Raw genomic sequence first — 18,138 nt, forward strand, 5'->3', positions numbered from 1 at the left:
AGTATTGTGTGGCTTGTGAGCGGTATAGAGCAAAATCGATTACATGTACGTGTTTGTGAGAGTCTCAGCTTTCCATAGCTGGGTCATAGTAGTTCCTAGCTCCAACCATTCAGTCTCTACAGATATTTTTGTTAGAAGGGTTTAAGCCCAACATTCCAAATTTAGGGTTAGTACCAATGCTCCACATTTTTTCAAAGTTCCAACCCACCTGCTCCTCGTTAGTATAGTGGTGAGTATCCCCGCCTGTCACGCGGGAGACCGGGGTTCAATTCCCCGACGGGGAGAAAGTACTGCTCTTTTTTTAGGGTGAACAATGTTGCTGAGCCCACAAAGTGGAACATATTTTTGGAAAAAAAGCTTTATGATACAATTTCCTGCCTTTGAGGTTAACTCAGCCTTCCAAGGCATTGGTTGTTCAGTGGTAGAATTCTCGCCTGCCACGCGGGAGGCCCGGGTTCGATTCCCGGCCAATGCAGGAAGTTTTGAACATGTCATTTCGACAAGTATGCAAACCCCTGAGGAGGAAATCTGTGTTAGATTGCCAGGCAAACAGAAATCTCTGGTCTTGGTCGAATTCTCAACTGACTCTTGAAAAATAAGACTTTGAACATTTACTCATTCTCAGTAGACTTTGGTGAATCCATTGCAGATTTCCAGTGTGTGAGGTGATTAACTTTTTGCAAGGCTTTAGTTGTTAAATGGGAAAGAGTAACCAACTTGTCAGTGACAACTGTCTTGAGTTTGGCATTTGTGACAATGTCCTGGGATTACCCACAAACGCCTCACCTGCAAACTAGTATTGTGTGGCTTGTGAGCGGTATAGAGCAAAATCGATTACATGTACGTGTTTGTGAGAGTCTCAGCTTTCCATAGCTGGGTCATAGTAGTTCCTAGCTCCAACCATTCAGTCTCTACAGATATTTTTGTTAGAAGGGTTTAAGCCCAACATTCCAAATTTAGGGTTAGTACCAATGCTCCACGTTTTTTCAAAGTTTCAACCCACCTGCTCCTCGTTAGTATAGTGGTGAGTATCCCCGCCTGTCACGCGGGAGACCGGGGTTCAATTCCCCGACGGGGAGAAAGTACTGCTCTTTTTTTAGGGTGAACAATGTTGCTGAGCCCACAAAGTGGAACATATTTTTGGAAAAAAAGCTTTATGATACAATTTCCTGCCTTTGAGGTTAACTCAGCCTTCCAAGGCATTGGTTGTTCAGTGGTAGAATTCTCGCCTGCCATGCGGGAGGCCCGGGTTCGATTCCCGGCCAATGCAGGAAGTTTTGAACATGTCATTTCGACAAGTATGCAAACCCCTGAGGAGGAAATCTGTGTTAGATTGCCAGGCAAACAGAAATCTCTGGTCTTGGTCGAATTCTCAACTGACTCTTGAAAAATAAGACTTTGAACATTTACTCATTCTCAGTAGACTTTGGTGAATCCATTGCAGATTTCCAGTGTGTGAGGTGATTAACTTTTTGCAAGGCTTTAGTTGTTAAATGGGAAAGAGTAACCAACTTGTCAGTGACAACTGTCTTGAGTTTGGCATTTGTGACAATGTCCTGGGATTACCCACAAACGCCTCACCTGCAAACTAGTATTGTGTGGCTTGTGAGCGGTATAGAGCAAAATCGATTACATGTACGTGTTTGTGAGAGTCTCAGCTTTCCATAGCTGGGTCATAGTAGTTCCTAGCTCCAACCATTCAGTCTCTACAGATATTTTTGTTAGAAGGGTTTAAGCCCAACATTCCAAATTTAGGGTTAGTACCAATGCTCCACGTTTTTTCAAAGTTCCAACCCACCTGCTCCTCGTTAGTATAGTGGTGAGTATCCCCGCCTGTCACGCGGGAGACCGGGGTTCAATTCCCCGACGGGGAGAAAGTACTGCTCTTTTTTTAGGGTGAACAATGTTGCTGAGCCCACAAAGTGGAACATATTTTTGGAAAAAAAGCTTTATGATACAATTTCCTGCCTTTGAGGTTAACTCAGCCTTCCAAGGCATTGGTTGTTCAGTGGTAGAATTCTCGCCTGCCATGCGGGAGGCCCGGGTTCGATTCCCGGCCAATGCAGGAAGTTTTGAACATGTCATTTCGACAAGTATGCAAACCCCTGAGGAGGAAATCTGTGTTAGATTGCCAGGCAAACAGAAATCTCTGGTCTTGGTCGAATTCTCAACTGACTCTTGAAAAATAAGACTTTGAACATTTACTCATTCTCAGTAGACTTTGGTGAATCCATTGCAGATTTCCAGTGTGTGAGGTGATTAACTTTTTGCAAGGCTTTAGTTGTTAAATGGGAAAGAGTAACCAACTTGTCAGTGACAACTGTCTTGAGTTTGGCATTTGTGACAATGTCCTGGGATTACCCACAAACGCCTCACCTGCAAACTAGTATTGTGTGGCTTGTGAGCGGTATAGAGCAAAATCGATTACATGTACGTGTTTGTGAGAGTCTCAGCTTTCCATAGCTGGGTCATAGTAGTTCCTAGCTCCAACCATTCAGTCTCTACAGATATTTTTGTTAGAAGGGTTTAAGCCCAACATTCCAAATTTAGGGTTAGTACCAATGCTCCACGTTTTTTCAAAGTTCCAACCCACCTGCTCCTCGTTAGTATAGTGGTGAGTATCCCCGCCTGTCACGCGGGAGACCGGGGTTCAATTCCCCGACGGGGAGAAAGTACTGCTCTTTTTTTAGGGTGAACAATGTTGCTGAGCCCACAAAGTGGAACATATTTTTGGAAAAAAAGCTTTATGATACAATTTCCTGCCTTTGAGGTTAACTCAGCCTTCCAAGGCATTGGTTGTTCAGTGGTAGAATTCTCGCCTGCCACGCGGGAGGCCCGGGTTCGATTCCCGGCCAATGCAGGAAGTTTTGAACATGTCATTTCGACAAGTATGCAAACCCCTGAGGAGGAAATCTGTGTTAGATTGCCAGGCAAACAGATATCTCTGGTCTTGGTCGAATTCTCAACTGACTCTTGAAAAATAAGACTTTGAACATTTACTCATTCTCAGTAGACTTTGGTGAATCCATTGCAGATTTCCAGTGTGTGAGGTGATTAACTTTTTGCAAGGCTTTAGTTGTTAAATGGGAAAGAGTAACCAACTTGTCAGTGACAACTGTCTTGAGTTTGGCATTCGTGACAATGTCCTGGGATTACCCACAAACGCCTCACCTGCAAACTAGTATTGTGTGGCTTGTGAGCGGTATAGAGCAAAATCGATTACATGTACGTGTTTGTGAGAGTCTCAGCTTTCCATAGCTGGGTCATAGTAGTTCCTAGCTCCAACCATTCAGTCTCTACAGATATTTTTGTTAGAAGGGTTTAAGCCCAACATTCCAAATTTAGGGTTAGTACCAATGCTCCACGTTTTTTCAAAGTTCCAACCCACCTGCTCCTCGTTAGTATAGTGGTGAGTATCCCCGCCTGTCACGCGGGAGACCGGGGTTCAATTCCCCGACGGGGAGAAAGTACTGCTCTTTTTTTAGGGTGAACAATGTTGCTGAGCCCACAAAGTGGAACATATTTTTGGAAAAAAAGCTTTATGATACAATTTCCTGCCTTTGAGGTTAACTCAGCCTTCCAAGGCATTGGTTGTTCAGTGGTAGAATTCTCGCCTGCCACGCGGGAGGCCCGGGTTCGATTCCCGGCCAATGCAGGAAGTTTTGAACATGTCATTTCGACAAGTATGCAAACCCCTGAGGAGGAAATCTGTGTTAGATTGCCAGGCAAACAGAAATCTCTGGTCTTGGTCGAATTCTCAACTGACTCTTGAAAAATAAGACTTTGAACATTTACTCATTCTCAGTAGACTTTGGTGAATCCATTGCAGATTTCCAGTGTGTGAGGTGATTAACTTTTTGCAAGGCTTTAGTTGTTAAATGGGAAAGAGTAACCAACTTGTCAGTGACAACTGTCTTGAGTTTGGCATTTGTGACAATGTCCTGGGATTACCCACAAACGCCTCACCTGCAAACTAGTATTGTGTGGCTTGTGAGCGGTATAGAGCAAAATCGATTACATGTACGTGTTTGTGAGAGTCTCAGCTTTCCATAGCTGGGTCATAGTAGTTCCTAGCTCCAACCATTCAGTCTCTACAGATATTTTTGTTAGAAGGGTTTAAGCCCAACATTCCAAATTTAGGGTTAGTACCAATGCTCCACGTTTTTTCAAAGTTCCAACCCACCTGCTCCTCGTTAGTATAGTGGTGAGTATCCCCGCCTGTCACGCGGGAGACCGGGGTTCAATTCCCCGACGGGGAGAAAGTACTGCTCTTTTTTTAGGGTGAACAATGTTGCTGAGCCCACAAAGTGGAACATATTTTTGGAAAAAAAGCTTTATGATACAATTTCCTGCCTTTGAGGTTAACTCAGCCTTCCAAGGCATTGGTTGTTCAGTGGTAGAATTCTCGCCTGCCACGCGGGAGGCCCGGGTTCGATTCCCGGCCAATGCAGGAAGTTTTGAACATGTCATTTCGACAAGTATGCAAACCCCTGAGGAGGAAATCTGTGTTAGATTGCCAGGCAAACAGAAATCTCTGGTCTTGGTCGAATTCTCAACTGACTCTTGAAAAATAAGACTTTGAACATTTACTCATTCTCAGTAGACTTTGGTGAATCCATTGCAGATTTCCAGTGTGTGAGGTGATTAACTTTTTGCAAGGCTTTAGTTGTTAAATGGGAAAGAGTAACCAACTTGTCAGTGACAACTGTCTTGAGTTTGGCATTTGTGACAATGTCCTGGGATTACCCACAAACGCCTCACCTGCAAACTAGTATTGTGTGGCTTGTGAGCGGTATAGAGCAAAATCGATTACATGTACGTGTTTGTGAGAGTCTCAGCTTTCCATAGCTGGGTCATAGTAGTTCCTAGCTCCAACCATTCAGTCTCTACAGATATTTTTGTTAGAAGGGTTTAAGCCCAACATTCCAAATTTAGGGTTAGTACCAATGCTCCACATTTTTTCAAAGTTCCAACCCACCTGCTCCTCGTTAGTATAGTGGTGAGTATCCCCGCCTGTCACGCGGGAGACCGGGGTTCAATTCCCCGACGGGGAGAAAGTACTGCTCTTTTTTTAGGGTGAACAATGTTGCTGAGCCCACAAAGTGGAACATATTTTTGGAAAAAAAGCTTTATGATACAATTTCCTGCCTTTGAGGTTAACTCAGCCTTCCAAGGCATTGGTTGTTCAGTGGTAGAATTCTCGCCTGCCACGCGGGAGGCCCGGGTTCGATTCCCGGCCAATGCAGGAAGTTTTGAACATGTCATTTCGACAAGTATGCAAACCCCTGAGGAGGAAATCTGTGTTAGATTGCCAGGCAAACAGAAATCTCTGGTCTTGGTCGAATTCTCAACTGACTCTTGAAAAATAAGACTTTGAACATTTACTCATTCTCAGTAGACTTTGGTGAATCCATTGCAGATTTCCAGTGTGTGAGGTGATTAACTTTTTGCAAGGCTTTAGTTGTTAAATGGGAAAGAGTAACCAACTTGTCAGTGACAACTGTCTTGAGTTTGGCATTTGTGACAATGTCCTGGGATTACCCACAAACGCCTCACCTGCAAACTAGTATTGTGTGGCTTGTGAGCGGTATAGAGCAAAATCGATTACATGTACGTGTTTGTGAGAGTCTCAGCTTTCCATAGCTGGGTCATAGTAGTTCCTAGCTCCAACCATTCAGTCTCTACAGATATTTTTGTTAGAAGGGTTTAAGCCCAACATTCCAAATTTAGGGTTAGTACCAATGCTCCACATTTTTTCAAAGTTCCAACCCACCTGCTCCTCGTTAGTATAGTGGTGAGTATCCCCGCCTGTCACGCGGGAGACCGGGGTTCAATTCCCCGACGGGGAGAAAGTACTGCTCTTTTTTTAGGGTGAACAATGTTGCTGAGCCCACAAAGTGGAACATATTCCTGGAAAAAAAGCTTTATGATACAATTTCCTGCCTTTGAGGTTAACTCAGCCTTCCAAGGCATTGGTTGTTCAGTGGTAGAATTCTCGCCTGCCATGCGGGAGGCCCGGGTTCGATTCCCGGCCAATGCAGGAAGTTTTGAACATGTCATTTCGACAAGTATGCAAACCCCTGAGGAGGAAATCTGTGTTAGATTGCCAGGCAAACAGAAATCTCTGGTCTTGGTCGAATTCTCAACTGACTCTTGAAAAATAAGACTTTGAACATTTACTCATTCTCAGTAGACTTTGGTGAATCCATTGCAGATTTCCAGTGTGTGAGGTGATTAACTTTTTGCAAGGCTTTAGTTGTTAAATGGGAAAGAGTAACCAACTTGTCAGTGACAACTGTCTTGAGTTTGGCATTTGTGACAATGTCCTGGGATTACCCACAAACGCCTCACCTGCAAACTAGTATTGTGTGGCTTGTGAGCGGTATAGAGCAAAATCGATTACATGTACGTGTTTGTGAGAGTCTCAGCTTTCCATAGCTGGGTCATAGTAGTTCCTAGCTCCAACCATTCAGTCTCTACAGATATTTTTGTTAGAAGGGTTTAAGCCCAACATTCCAAATTTAGGGTTAGTACCAATGCTCCACGTTTTTTCAAAGTTCCAACCCACCTGCTCCTCGTTAGTATAGTGGTGAGTATCCCCGCCTGTCACGCGGGAGACCGGGGTTCAATTCCCCGACGGGGAGAAAGTACTGCTCTTTTTTTAGGGTGAACAATGTTGCTGAGCCCACAAAGTGGAACATATTTTTGGAAAAAAAGCTTTATGATACAATTTCCTGCCTTTGAGGTTAACTCAGCCTTCCAAGGCATTGGTTGTTCAGTGGTAGAATTCTCGCCTGCCACGCGGGAGGCCCGGGTTCGATTCCCGGCCAATGCAGGAAGTTTTGAACATGTCATTTCGACAAGTATGCAAACCCCTGAGGAGGAAATCTGTGTTAGATTGCCAGGCAAACAGAAATCTCTGGTCTTGGTCGAATTCTCAACTGACTCTTGAAAAATAAGACTTTGAACATTTACTCATTCTCAGTAGACTTTGGTGAATCCATTGCAGATTTCCAGTGTGTGAGGTGATTAACTTTTTGCAAGGCTTTAGTTGTTAAATGGGAAAGAGTAACCAACTTGTCAGTGACAACTGTCTTGAGTTTGGCATTCGTGACAATGTCCTGGGATTACCCACAAACGCCTCACCTGCAAACTAGTATTGTGTGGCTTGTGAGCGGTATAGAGCAAAATCGATTACATGTACGTGTTTGTGAGAGTCTCAGCTTTCCATAGCTGGGTCATAGTAGTTCCTAGCTCCAACCATTCAGTCTCTACAGATATTTTTGTTAGAAGGGTTTAAGCCCAACATTCCAAATTTAGGGTTAGTACCAATGCTCCACGTTTTTTCAAAGTTCCAACCCACCTGCTCCTCGTTAGTATAGTGGTGAGTATCCCCGCCTGTCACGCGGGAGACCGGGGTTCAATTCCCCGACGGGGAGAAAGTACTGCTCTTTTTTTAGGGTGAACAATGTTGCTGAGCCCACAAAGTGGAACATATTTTTGGAAAAAAAGCTTTATGATACAATTTCCTGCCTTTGAGGTTAACTCAGCCTTCCAAGGCATTGGTTGTTCAGTGGTAGAATTCTCGCCTGCCATGCGGGAGGCCCGGGTTCGATTCCCGGCCAATGCAGGAAGTTTTGAACATGTCATTTCGACAAGTATGCAAACCCCTGAGGAGGAAATCTGTGTTAGATTGCCAGGCAAACAGAAATCTCTGGTCTTGGTCGAATTCTCAACTGACTCTTGAAAAATAAGACTTTGAACATTTACTCATTCTCAGTAGACTTTGGTGAATCCATTGCAGATTTCCAGTGTGTGAGGTGATTAACTTTTTGCAAGGCTTTAGTTGTTAAATGGGAAAGAGTAACCAACTTGTCAGTGACAACTGTCTTGAGTTTGGCATTTGTGACAATGTCCTGGGATTACCCACAAACGCCTCACCTGCAAACTAGTATTGTGTGGCTTGTGAGCGGTATAGAGCAAAATCGATTACATGTACGTGTTTGTGAGAGTCTCAGCTTTCCATAGCTGGGTCATAGTAGTTCCTAGCTCCAACCATTCAGTCTCTACAGATATTTTTGTTAGAAGGGTTTAAGCCCAACATTCCAAATTTAGGGTTAGTACCAATGCTCCACGTTTTTTCAAAGTTCCAACCCACCTGCTCCTCGTTAGTATAGTGGTGAGTATCCCCGCCTGTCACGCGGGAGACCGGGGTTCAATTCCCCGACGGGGAGAAAGTACTGCTCTTTTTTTAGGGTGAACAATGTTGCTGAGCCCACAAAGTGGAACATATTTTTGGAAAAAAAGCTTTATGATACAATTTCCTGCCTTTGAGGTTAACTCAGCCTTCCAAGGCATTGGTTGTTCAGTGGTAGAATTCTCGCCTGCCACGCGGGAGGCCCGGGTTCGATTCCCGGCCAATGCAGGAAGTTTTGAACATGTCATTTCGACAAGTATGCAAACCCCTGAGGAGGAAATCTGTGTTAGATTGCCAGGCAAACAGAAATCTCTGGTCTTGGTCGAATTCTCAACTGACTCTTGAAAAATAAGACTTTGAACATTTACTCATTCTCAGTAGACTTTGGTGAATCCATTGCAGATTTCCAGTGTGTGAGGTGATTAACTTTTTGCAAGGCTTTAGTTGTTAAATGGGAAAGAGTAACCAACTTGTCAGTGACAACTGTCTTGAGTTTGGCATTTGTGACAATGTCCTGGGATTACCCACAAACGCCTCACCTGCAAACTAGTATTGTGTGGCTTGTGAGCGGTATAGAGCAAAATCGATTACATGTACGTGTTTGTGAGAGTCTCAGCTTTCCATAGCTGGGTCATAGTAGTTCCTAGCTCCAACCATTCAGTCTCTACAGATATTTTTGTTAGAAGGGTTTAAGCCCAACATTCCAAATTTAGGGTTAGTACCAATGCTCCACGTTTTTTCAAAGTTCCAACCCACCTGCTCCTCGTTAGTATAGTGGTGAGTATCCCCGCCTGTCACGCGGGAGACCGGGGTTCAATTCCCCGACGGGGAGAAAGTACTGCTCTTTTTTTAGGGTGAACAATGTTGCTGAGCCCACAAAGTGGAACATATTTTTGGAAAAAAAGCTTTATGATACAATTTCCTGCCTTTGAGGTTAACTCAGCCTTCCAAGGCATTGGTTGTTCAGTGGTAGAATTCTCGCCTGCCACGCGGGAGGCCCGGGTTCGATTCCCGGCCAATGCAGGAAGTTTTGAACATGTCATTTCGACAAGTATGCAAACCCCTGAGGAGGAAATCTGTGTTAGATTGCCAGGCAAACAGAAATCTCTGGTCTTGGTCGAATTCTCAACTGACTCTTGAAAAATAAGACTTTGAACATTTACTCATTCTCAGTAGACTTTGGTGAATCCATTGCAGATTTCCAGTGTGTGAGGTGATTAACTTTTTGCAAGGCTTTAGTTGTTAAATGGGAAAGAGTAACCAACTTGTCAGTGACAACTGTCTTGAGTTTGGCATTTGTGACAATGTCCTGGGATTACCCACAAACGCCTCACCTGCAAACTAGTATTGTGTGGCTTGTGAGCGGTATAGAGCAAAATCGATTACATGTACGTGTTTGTGAGAGTCTCAGCTTTCCATAGCTGGGTCATAGTAGTTCCTAGCTCCAACCATTCAGTCTCTACAGATATTTTTGTTAGAAGGGTTTAAGCCCAACATTCCAAATTTAGGGTTAGTACCAATGCTCCACGTTTTTTCAAAGTTCCAACCCACCTGCTCCTCGTTAGTATAGTGGTGAGTATCCCCGCCTGTCACGCGGGAGACCGGGGTTCAATTCCCCGACGGGGAGAAAGTACTGCTCTTTTTTTAGGGTGAACAATGTTGCTGAGCCCACAAAGTGGAACATATTTTTGGAAAAAAAGCTTTATGATACAATTTCCTGCCTTTGAGGTTAACTCAGCCTTCCAAGGCATTGGTTGTTCAGTGGTAGAATTCTCGCCTGCCACGCGGGAGGCCCGGGTTCGATTCCCGGCCAATGCAGGAAGTTTTGAACATGTCATTTCGACAAGTATGCAAACCCCTGAGGAGGAAATCTGTGTTAGATTGCCAGGCAAACAGAAATCTCTGGTCTTGGTCGAATTCTCAACTGACTCTTGAAAAATAAGACTTTGAACATTTACTCATTCTCAGTAGACTTTGGTGAATCCATTGCAGATTTCCAGTGTGTGAGGTGATTAACTTTTTGCAAGGCTTTAGTTGTTAAATGGGAAAGAGTAACCAACTTGTCAGTGACAACTGTCTTGAGTTTGGCATTTGTGACAATGTCCTGGGATTACCCACAAACGCCTCACCTGCAAACTAGTATTGTGTGGCTTGTGAGCGGTATAGAGCAAAATCGATTACATGTACGTGTTTGTGAGAGTCTCAGCTTTCCATAGCTGGGTCATAGTAGTTCCTAGCTCCAACCATTCAGTCTCTACAGATATTTTTGTTAGAAGGGTTTAAGCCCAACATTCCAAATTTAGGGTTAGTACCAATGCTCCACGTTTTTTCAAAGTTCCAACCCACCTGCTCCTCGTTAGTATAGTGGTGAGTATCCCCGCCTGTCACGCGGGAGACCGGGGTTCAATTCCCCGACGGGGAGAAAGTACTGCTCTTTTTTTAGGGTGAACAATGTTGCTGAGCCCACAAAGTGGAACATATTTTTGGAAAAAAAGCTTTATGATACAATTTCCTGCCTTTGAGGTTAACTCAGCCTTCCAAGGCATTGGTTGTTCAGTGGTAGAATTCTCGCCTGCCACGCGGGAGGCCCGGGTTCGATTCCCGGCCAATGCAGGAAGGTTTGAACATGTCATTTCGACAAGTATGCAAACCCCTGAGGAGGAAATCTGTGTTAGATTGCCAGGCAAACAGAAATCTCTGGTCTTGGTCGAATTCTCAACTGACTCTTGAAAAATAAGACTTTGAACATTTACTCATTCTCAATAGACTTTGGTGAATCCATTGCAGATTTCCAGTGTGTGAGGTGATTAACTTTTTGCAAGGCTTTAGTTGTTAAATGGGAAAGAGTAACCAACTTGTCAGTGACAACTGTCTTGAGTTTGGCATTTGTGACAATGTCCTGGGATTACCCACAAACGCCTCACCTGCAAACTAGTATTGTGTGGCTTGTGAGCGGTATAGAGCAAAATCGATTACATGTACGTGTTTGTGAGAGTCTCAGCTTTCCATAGCTGGGTCATAGTAGTTCCTAGCTCCAACCATTCAGTCTCTACAGATATTTTTGTTAGAAGGGTTTAAGCCCAACATTCCAAATTTAGGGTTAGTACCAATGCTCCACGTTTTTTCAAAGTTCCAACCCACCTGCTCCTCGTTAGTATAGTGGTGAGTATCCCCGCCTGTCACGCGGGAGACCGGGGTTCAATTCCCCGACGGGGAGAAAGTACTGCTCTTTTTTTAGGGTGAACAATGTTGCTGAGCCCACAAAGTGGAACATATTTTTGGAAAAAAAGCTTTATGATACAATTTCCTGCCTTTGAGGTTAACTCAGCCTTCCAAGGCATTGGTTGTTCAGTGGTAGAATTCTCGCCTGCCATGCGGGAGGCCCGGGTTCGATTCCCGGCCAATGCAGGAAGTTTTGAACATGTCATTTCGACAAGTATGCAAACCCCTGAGGAGGAAATCTGTGTTAGATTGCCAGGCAAACAGAAATCTCTGGTCTTGGTCGAATTCTCAACTGACTCTTGAAAAATAAGACTTTGAACATTTACTCATTCTCAGTAGACTTTGGTGAATCCATTGCAGATTTCCAGTGTGTGAGGTGATTAACTTTTTGCAAGGCTTTAGTTGTTAAATGGGAAAGAGTAACCAACTTGTCAGTGACAACTGTCTTGAGTTTGGCATTTGTGACAATGTCCTGGGATTACCCACAAACGCCTCACCTGCAAACTAGTATTGTGTGGCTTGTGAGCGGTATAGAGCAAAATCGATTACATGTACGTGTTTGTGAGAGTCTCAGCTTTCCATAGCTGGGTCATAGTAGTTCCTAGCTCCAACCATTCAGTCTCTACAGATATTTTTGTTAGAAGGGTTTAAGCCCAACATTCCAAATTTAGGGTTAGTACCAATGCTCCACGTTTTTTCAAAGTTCCAACCCACCTGCTCCTCGTTAGTATAGTGGTGAGTATCCCCGCCTGTCACGCGGGAGACCGGGGTTCAATTCCCCGACGGGGAGAAAGTACTGCTCTTTTTTTAGGGTGAACAATGTTGCTGAGCCCACAAAGTGGAACATATTTTTGGAAAAAAAGCTTTATGATACAATTTCCTGCCTTTGAGGTTAACTCAGCCTTCCAAGGCATTGGTTGTTCAGTGGTAGAATTCTCGCCTGCCACGCGGGAGGCCCGGGTTCGATTCCCGGCCAATGCAGGAAGTTTTGAACATGTCATTTCGACAAGTATGCAAACCCCTGAGGAGGAAATCTGTGTTAGATTGCCAGGCAAACAGAAATCTCTGGTCTTGGTCGAATTCTCAACTGACTCTTGAAAAATAAGACTTTGAACATTTACTCATTCTCAGTAGACTTTGGTGAATCCATTGCAGATTTCCAGTGTGTGAGGTGATTAACTTTTTGCAAGGCTTTAGTTGTTAAATGGGAAAGAGTAACCAACTTGTCAGTGACAACTGTCTTGAGTTTGGCATTTGTGACAATGTCCTGGGATTACCCACAAACGCCTCACCTGCAAACTAGTATTGTGTGGCTTGTGAGCGGTATAGAGCAAAATCGATTACATGTACGTGTTTGTGAGAGTCTCAGCTTTCCATAGCTGGGTCATAGTAGTTCCTAGCTCCAACCATTCAGTCTCTACAGATATTTTTGTTAGAAGGGTTTAAGCCCAACATTCCAAATTTAGGGTTAGTACCAATGCTCCACGTTTTTTCAAAGTTTCAACCCACCTGCTCCTCGTTAGTATAGTGGTGAGTATCCCCGCCTGTCACGCGGGAGACCGGGGTTCAATTCCCCGACGGGGAGAAAGTACTGCTCTTTTTTTAGGGTGAACAATGTTGCTGAGCCCACAAAGTGGAACATATTTTTGGAAAAAAAGCTTTATGATACAATTTCCTGCCTTTGAGGTTAACTCAGCCTTCCAAGGCATTGGTTGTTCAGTGGTAGAATTCTCGCCTGCCACGCGGGAGGCCCGGGTTCGATTCCCGGCCAATGCAGGAAGTTTTGAACATGTCATTTCGACAAGTATGCAAACCCCTGAGGAGGAAATCTGTGTTAGATTGCCAGGCAAACAGAAATCTCTGGTCTTGGTCGAATTCTCAACTGACTCTTGAAAAATAAGACTTTGAACATTTACTCATTCTCAGTAGACTTTGGTGAATCCATTGCAGATTTCCAGTGTGTGAGGTGATTAACTTTTTGCAAGGCTTTAGTTGTTAAATGGGAAAGAGTAACCAACTTGTCAGTGACAACTGTCTTGAGTTTGGCATTTGTGACAATGTCCTGGGATTACCCACAAACGCCTCACCTGCAAACTAGTATTGTGTGGCTTGTGAGCGGTATAGAGCAAAATCGATTACATGTACGTGTTTGTGAGAGTCTCAGCTTTCCATAGCTGGGTCATAGTAGTTCCTAGCTCCAACCATTCAGTCTCTACAGATATTTTTGTTAGAAGGGTTTAAGCCCAACATTCCAAATTTAGGGTTAGTACCAATGCTCCACGTTTTTTCAAAGTTTCAACCCACCTGCTCCTCGTTAGTATAGTGGTGAGTATCCCCGCCTGTCACGCGGGAGACCGGGGTTCAATTCCCCGACGGGGAGAAAGTACTGCTCTTTTTTTAGGGTGAACAATGTTGCTGAGCCCACAAAGTGGAACATATTTTTGGAAAAAAAGCTTTATGATACAATTTCCTGCCTTTGAGGTTAACTCAGCCTTCCAAGGCATTGGTTGTTCAGTGGTAGAATTCTCGCCTGCCATGCGGGAGGCCCGGGTTCGATTCCCGGCCAATGCAGGAAGTTTTGAACATGTCATTTCGACAAGTATGCAAACCCCTGAGGAGGAAATCTGTGTTAGATTGCCAGGCAAACAGAAATCTCTGGTCTTGGTCGAATTCTCAACTGACTCTTGAAAAATAAGACTTTGAACATTTACTCATTCTCAGTAGACTTTGGTGAATCCATTGCAGATTTCCAGTGTGTGAGGTGATTAACTTTTTGCAAGGCTTTAGTTGTTAAATGGGAAAGAGTAACCAACTTGTCAGTGACAACTGTCTTGAGTTTGGCATTTGTGACAATGTCCTGGGATTACCCACAAACGCCTCACCTGCAAACTAGTATTGTGTGGCTTGTGAGCGGTATAGAGCAAAATCGATTACATGTACGTGTTTGTGAGAGTCTCAGCTTTCCATAGCTGGGTCATAGTAGTTCCTAGCTCCAACCATTCAGTCTCTACAGATATTTTTGTTAGAAGGGTTTAAGCCCAACATTCCAAATTTAGGGTTAGTACCAATGCTCCACGTTTTTTCAAAGTTCCAACCCACCTGCTCCTCGTTAGTATAGTGGTGAGTATCCCCGCCTGTCACGCGGGAGACCGGGGTTCAATTCCCCGACGGGGATAAAGTACTGCTCTTTTTTTAGGGTGAACAATGTTGCTGAGCCCACAAAGTGGAACATATTTTTGGAAAAAAAGCTTTATGATACAATTTCCTGCCTTTGAGGTTAACTCAGCCTTCCAAGGCATTGGTTGTTCAGTGGTAGAATTCTCGCCTGCCACGCGGGAGGCCCGGGTTCGATTCCCGGCCAATGCAGGAAGTTTTGAACATGTCATTTCGACAAGTATGCAAACCCCTGAGGAGGAAATCTGTGTTAGATTGCCAGGCAAACAGAAATCTCTGGTCTTGGTCGAATTCTCAACTGACTCTTGAAAAATAAGACTTTGAACATTTACTCATTCTCAGTAGACTTTGGTGAATCCATTGCAGATTTCCAGTGTGTGAGGTGATTAACTTTTTGCAAGGCTTTAGTTGTTAAATGGGAAAGAGTAACCAACTTGTCAGTGACAACTGTCTTGAGTTTGGCATTTGTGACAATGTCCTGGGATTACCCACAAACGCCTCACCTGCAAACTAGTATTGTGTGGCTTGTGAGCGGTATAGAGCAAAATCGATTACATGTACGTGTTTGTGAGAGTCTCAGCTTTCCATAGCTGGGTCATAGTAGTTCCTAGCTCCAACCATTCAGTCTCTACAGATATTTTTGTTAGAAGGGTTTAAGCCCAACATTCCAAATTTAGGGTTAGTACCAATGCTCCACGTTTTTTCAAAGTTCCAACCCACCTGCTCCTCGTTAGTATAGTGGTGAGTATCCCCGCCTGTCACGCGGGAGACCGGGGTTCAATTCCCCGACGGGGAGAAAGTACTGCTCTTTTTTTAGGGTGAACAATGTTGCTGAGCCCACAAAGTGGAACATATTTTTGGAAAAAAAGCTTTATGATACAATTTCCTGCCTTTGAGGTTAACTCAGCCTTCCAAGGCATTGGTTGTTCAGTGGTAGAATTCTCGCCTGCCACGCGGGAGGCCCGGGTTCGATTCCCGGCCAATGCAGGAAGTTTTGAACATGTCATTTCGACAAGTATGCAAACCCCTGAGGAGGAAATCTGTGTTAGATTGCCAGGCAAACAGAAATCTCTGGTCTTGGTCGAATTCTCAACTGACTCTTGAAAAATAAGACTTTGAACATTTACTCATTCTCAGTAGACTTTGGTGAATCCATTGCAGATTTCCAGTGTGTGAGGTGATTAACTTTTTGCAAGGCTTTAGTTGTTAAATGGGAAAGAGTAACCAACTTGTCAGTGACAACTGTCTTGAGTTTGGCATTTGTGACAATGTCCTGGGATTACCCACAAACGCCTCACCTGCAAACTAGTATTGTGTGGCTTGTGAGCGGTATAGAGCAAAATCGATTACATGTACGTGTTTGTGAGAGTCTCAGCTTTCCATAGCTGGGTCATAGTAGTTCCTAGCTCCAACCATTCAGTCTCTACAGATATTTTTGTTAGAAGGGTTTAAGCCCAACATTCCAAATTTAGGGTTAGTACCAATGCTCCACGTTTTTTCAAAGTTCCAACCCACCTGCTCCTCGTTAGTATAGTGGTGAGTATCCCCGCCTGTCACGCGGGAGACCGGGGTTCAATTCCCCGACGGGGAGAAAGTACTGCTCTTTTTTTAGGGTGAACAATGTTGCTGAGCCCACAAAGTGGAACATATTTTTGGAAAAAAAGCTTTATGATACAATTTCCTGCCTTTGAGGTTAACTCAGCCTTCCAAGGCATTGGTTGTTCAGTGGTAGAATTCTCGCCTGCCACGCGGGAGGCCCGGGTTCGATTCCCGGCCAATGCAGGAAGTTTTGAACATGTCATTTCGACAAGTATGCAAACCCCTGAGGAGGAAATCTGTGTTAGATTGCCAGGCAAACAGAAATCTCTGGTCTTGGTCGAATTCTCAACTGACTCTTGAAAAATAAGACTTTGAACATTTACTCATTCTCAGTAGACTTTGGTGAATCCATTGCAGATTTCCAGTGTGTGAGGTGATTAACTTTTTGCAAGGCTTTAGTTGTTAAATGGGAAAGAGTAACCAACTTGTCAGTGACAACTGTCTTGAGTTTGGCATTTGTGACAATGTCCTGGGATTACCCACAAACGCCTCACCTGCAAACTAGTATTGTGTGGCTTGTGAGCGGTATAGAGCAAAATCGATTACATGTACGTGTTTGTGAGAGTCTCAGCTTTCCATAGCTGGGTCATAGTAGTTCCTAGCTCCAACCATTCAGTCTCTACAGATATTTTTGTTAGAAGGGTTTAAGCCCAACATTCCAAATTTAGGGTTAGTACCAATGCTCCACGTTTTTTCAAAGTTCCAACCCACCTGCTCCTCGTTAGTATAGTGGTGAGTATCCCCGCCTGTCACGCGGGAGACCGGGGTTCAATTCCCCGACGGGGAGAAAGTACTGCTCTTTTTTTAGGGTGAACAATGTTGCTGAGCCCACAAAGTGGAACATATTTTTGGAAAAAAAGCTTTATGATACAATTTCCTGCCTTTGAGGTTAACTCAGCCTTCCAAGGCATTGGTTGTTCAGTGGTAGAATTCTCGCCTGCCACGCGGGAGGCCCGGGTTCGATTCCCGGCCAATGCAGGAAGTTTTGAACATGTCATTTCGACAAGTATGCAAACCCCTGAGGAGGAAATCTGTGTTAGATTGCCAGGCAAACAGAAATCTCTGGTCTTGGTCGAATTCTCAACTGACTCTTGAAAAATAAGACTTTGAACATTTACTCATTCTCAGTAGACTTTGGTGAATCCATTGCAGATTTCCAGTGTGTGAGGTGATTAACTTTTTGCAAGGCTTTAGTTGTTAAATGGGAAAGAGTAACCAACTTGTCAGTGACAACTGTCTTGAGTTTGGCATTTGTGACAATGTCCTGGGATTACCCACAAACGCCTCACCTGCAAACTAGTATTGTGTGGCTTGTGAGCGGTATAGAGCAAAATCGATTACATGTACGTGTTTGTGAGAGTCTCAGCTTTCCATAGCGGGGTCATAGTAGTTCCTAGCTCCAACCATTCAGTCTCTACAGATATTTTTGTTAGAAGGGTTTAAGCCCAACATTCCAAATTTAGGGTTAGTACCAATGCTCCACGTTTTTTCAAAGTTCCAACCCACCTGCTCCTCGTTAGTATAGTGGTGAGTATCCCCGCCTGTCACGCGGGAGACCGGGGTTCAATTCCCCGACGGGGAGAAAGTACTGCTCTTTTTTTAGGGTGAACAATGTTGCTGAGCCCACAAAGTGGAACATATTTTTGGAAAAAAAGCTTTATGATACAATTTCCTGCCTTTGAGGTTAACTCAGCCTTCCAAGGCATTGGTTGTTCAGTGGTAGAATTCTCGCCTGCCACGCGGGAGGCCCGGGTTCGATTCCCGGCCAATGCAGGAAGTTTTGAACATGTCATTTCGACAAGTATGCAAACCCCTGAGGAGGAAATCTGTGTTAGATTGCCAGGCAAACAGAAATCTCTGGTCTTGGTCGAATTCTCAACTGACTCTTGAAAAATAAGACTTTGAACATTTACTCATTCTCAGTAGACTTTGGTGAATCCATTGCA

General features: G+C 44.1%; 30 non-coding genes across 30 annotated transcripts; all 30 read left to right on the top strand.

Annotated features, from left to right (window-relative positions):
- The first annotated feature begins 404 nt into the window (after positions 1 to 404).
- Positions 405 to 475, top strand: trnag-gcc (transfer RNA glycine (anticodon GCC)). The gene has a single exon. It is a non-coding gene; the product is annotated as a tRNA-Gly (tRNA).
- Positions 476 to 2,789: 2,314 nt separating this feature from the next.
- Positions 2,790 to 2,860, top strand: trnag-gcc (transfer RNA glycine (anticodon GCC)). The gene has a single exon. It is a non-coding gene; the product is annotated as a tRNA-Gly (tRNA).
- Positions 2,861 to 3,584: 724 nt separating this feature from the next.
- trnag-gcc (transfer RNA glycine (anticodon GCC)) lies at positions 3,585 to 3,655 on the top strand. Its single transcript has one exon. It is a non-coding gene; the product is annotated as a tRNA-Gly (tRNA).
- Positions 3,656 to 4,379: 724 nt separating this feature from the next.
- Positions 4,380 to 4,450, top strand: trnag-gcc (transfer RNA glycine (anticodon GCC)). The gene has a single exon. It is a non-coding gene; the product is annotated as a tRNA-Gly (tRNA).
- Positions 4,451 to 5,174: 724 nt separating this feature from the next.
- On the top strand, positions 5,175 to 5,245 carry trnag-gcc (transfer RNA glycine (anticodon GCC)). The gene has a single exon. It is a non-coding gene; the product is annotated as a tRNA-Gly (tRNA).
- Positions 5,246 to 6,764: 1,519 nt separating this feature from the next.
- trnag-gcc (transfer RNA glycine (anticodon GCC)) lies at positions 6,765 to 6,835 on the top strand. Its single transcript has one exon. It is a non-coding gene; the product is annotated as a tRNA-Gly (tRNA).
- Positions 6,836 to 7,367: 532 nt separating this feature from the next.
- Positions 7,368 to 7,439, top strand: trnad-guc (transfer RNA aspartic acid (anticodon GUC)). The gene has a single exon. It is a non-coding gene; the product is annotated as a tRNA-Asp (tRNA).
- A 723-nt stretch (positions 7,440 to 8,162) lies between these two features.
- Positions 8,163 to 8,234, top strand: trnad-guc (transfer RNA aspartic acid (anticodon GUC)). Its single transcript has one exon. It is a non-coding gene; the product is annotated as a tRNA-Asp (tRNA).
- Positions 8,235 to 8,354: 120 nt separating this feature from the next.
- trnag-gcc (transfer RNA glycine (anticodon GCC)) lies at positions 8,355 to 8,425 on the top strand. The gene has a single exon. It is a non-coding gene; the product is annotated as a tRNA-Gly (tRNA).
- Positions 8,426 to 8,957: 532 nt separating this feature from the next.
- trnad-guc (transfer RNA aspartic acid (anticodon GUC)) lies at positions 8,958 to 9,029 on the top strand. Its single transcript has one exon. It is a non-coding gene; the product is annotated as a tRNA-Asp (tRNA).
- A 120-nt stretch (positions 9,030 to 9,149) lies between these two features.
- Positions 9,150 to 9,220, top strand: trnag-gcc (transfer RNA glycine (anticodon GCC)). The gene has a single exon. It is a non-coding gene; the product is annotated as a tRNA-Gly (tRNA).
- A 532-nt stretch (positions 9,221 to 9,752) lies between these two features.
- On the top strand, positions 9,753 to 9,824 carry trnad-guc (transfer RNA aspartic acid (anticodon GUC)). Its single transcript has one exon. It is a non-coding gene; the product is annotated as a tRNA-Asp (tRNA).
- A 120-nt stretch (positions 9,825 to 9,944) lies between these two features.
- trnag-gcc (transfer RNA glycine (anticodon GCC)) lies at positions 9,945 to 10,015 on the top strand. Its single transcript has one exon. It is a non-coding gene; the product is annotated as a tRNA-Gly (tRNA).
- A 532-nt stretch (positions 10,016 to 10,547) lies between these two features.
- trnad-guc (transfer RNA aspartic acid (anticodon GUC)) lies at positions 10,548 to 10,619 on the top strand. Its single transcript has one exon. It is a non-coding gene; the product is annotated as a tRNA-Asp (tRNA).
- Positions 10,620 to 10,739: 120 nt separating this feature from the next.
- trnag-gcc (transfer RNA glycine (anticodon GCC)) lies at positions 10,740 to 10,810 on the top strand. The gene has a single exon. It is a non-coding gene; the product is annotated as a tRNA-Gly (tRNA).
- Positions 10,811 to 11,342: 532 nt separating this feature from the next.
- trnad-guc (transfer RNA aspartic acid (anticodon GUC)) lies at positions 11,343 to 11,414 on the top strand. The gene has a single exon. It is a non-coding gene; the product is annotated as a tRNA-Asp (tRNA).
- A 723-nt stretch (positions 11,415 to 12,137) lies between these two features.
- Positions 12,138 to 12,209, top strand: trnad-guc (transfer RNA aspartic acid (anticodon GUC)). Its single transcript has one exon. It is a non-coding gene; the product is annotated as a tRNA-Asp (tRNA).
- A 120-nt stretch (positions 12,210 to 12,329) lies between these two features.
- On the top strand, positions 12,330 to 12,400 carry trnag-gcc (transfer RNA glycine (anticodon GCC)). The gene has a single exon. It is a non-coding gene; the product is annotated as a tRNA-Gly (tRNA).
- Positions 12,401 to 12,932: 532 nt separating this feature from the next.
- Positions 12,933 to 13,004, top strand: trnad-guc (transfer RNA aspartic acid (anticodon GUC)). The gene has a single exon. It is a non-coding gene; the product is annotated as a tRNA-Asp (tRNA).
- A 120-nt stretch (positions 13,005 to 13,124) lies between these two features.
- On the top strand, positions 13,125 to 13,195 carry trnag-gcc (transfer RNA glycine (anticodon GCC)). Its single transcript has one exon. It is a non-coding gene; the product is annotated as a tRNA-Gly (tRNA).
- Positions 13,196 to 13,727: 532 nt separating this feature from the next.
- trnad-guc (transfer RNA aspartic acid (anticodon GUC)) lies at positions 13,728 to 13,799 on the top strand. Its single transcript has one exon. It is a non-coding gene; the product is annotated as a tRNA-Asp (tRNA).
- A 915-nt stretch (positions 13,800 to 14,714) lies between these two features.
- trnag-gcc (transfer RNA glycine (anticodon GCC)) lies at positions 14,715 to 14,785 on the top strand. The gene has a single exon. It is a non-coding gene; the product is annotated as a tRNA-Gly (tRNA).
- Positions 14,786 to 15,317: 532 nt separating this feature from the next.
- On the top strand, positions 15,318 to 15,389 carry trnad-guc (transfer RNA aspartic acid (anticodon GUC)). The gene has a single exon. It is a non-coding gene; the product is annotated as a tRNA-Asp (tRNA).
- A 120-nt stretch (positions 15,390 to 15,509) lies between these two features.
- On the top strand, positions 15,510 to 15,580 carry trnag-gcc (transfer RNA glycine (anticodon GCC)). The gene has a single exon. It is a non-coding gene; the product is annotated as a tRNA-Gly (tRNA).
- Positions 15,581 to 16,112: 532 nt separating this feature from the next.
- On the top strand, positions 16,113 to 16,184 carry trnad-guc (transfer RNA aspartic acid (anticodon GUC)). Its single transcript has one exon. It is a non-coding gene; the product is annotated as a tRNA-Asp (tRNA).
- Positions 16,185 to 16,304: 120 nt separating this feature from the next.
- trnag-gcc (transfer RNA glycine (anticodon GCC)) lies at positions 16,305 to 16,375 on the top strand. Its single transcript has one exon. It is a non-coding gene; the product is annotated as a tRNA-Gly (tRNA).
- Positions 16,376 to 16,907: 532 nt separating this feature from the next.
- On the top strand, positions 16,908 to 16,979 carry trnad-guc (transfer RNA aspartic acid (anticodon GUC)). The gene has a single exon. It is a non-coding gene; the product is annotated as a tRNA-Asp (tRNA).
- A 120-nt stretch (positions 16,980 to 17,099) lies between these two features.
- trnag-gcc (transfer RNA glycine (anticodon GCC)) lies at positions 17,100 to 17,170 on the top strand. Its single transcript has one exon. It is a non-coding gene; the product is annotated as a tRNA-Gly (tRNA).
- A 532-nt stretch (positions 17,171 to 17,702) lies between these two features.
- trnad-guc (transfer RNA aspartic acid (anticodon GUC)) lies at positions 17,703 to 17,774 on the top strand. The gene has a single exon. It is a non-coding gene; the product is annotated as a tRNA-Asp (tRNA).
- Positions 17,775 to 17,894: 120 nt separating this feature from the next.
- trnag-gcc (transfer RNA glycine (anticodon GCC)) lies at positions 17,895 to 17,965 on the top strand. The gene has a single exon. It is a non-coding gene; the product is annotated as a tRNA-Gly (tRNA).
- Positions 17,966 to 18,138: the final 173 nt, after the last annotated feature.

Source organism: Oncorhynchus mykiss, chromosome 5, assembly GCF_057628025.1.
Source record: "Oncorhynchus mykiss isolate SJ-2025 chromosome 5, ASM5762802v1, whole genome shotgun sequence".
NCBI classification, from domain to species: domain Eukaryota; kingdom Metazoa; phylum Chordata; class Actinopteri; order Salmoniformes; family Salmonidae; genus Oncorhynchus; species Oncorhynchus mykiss.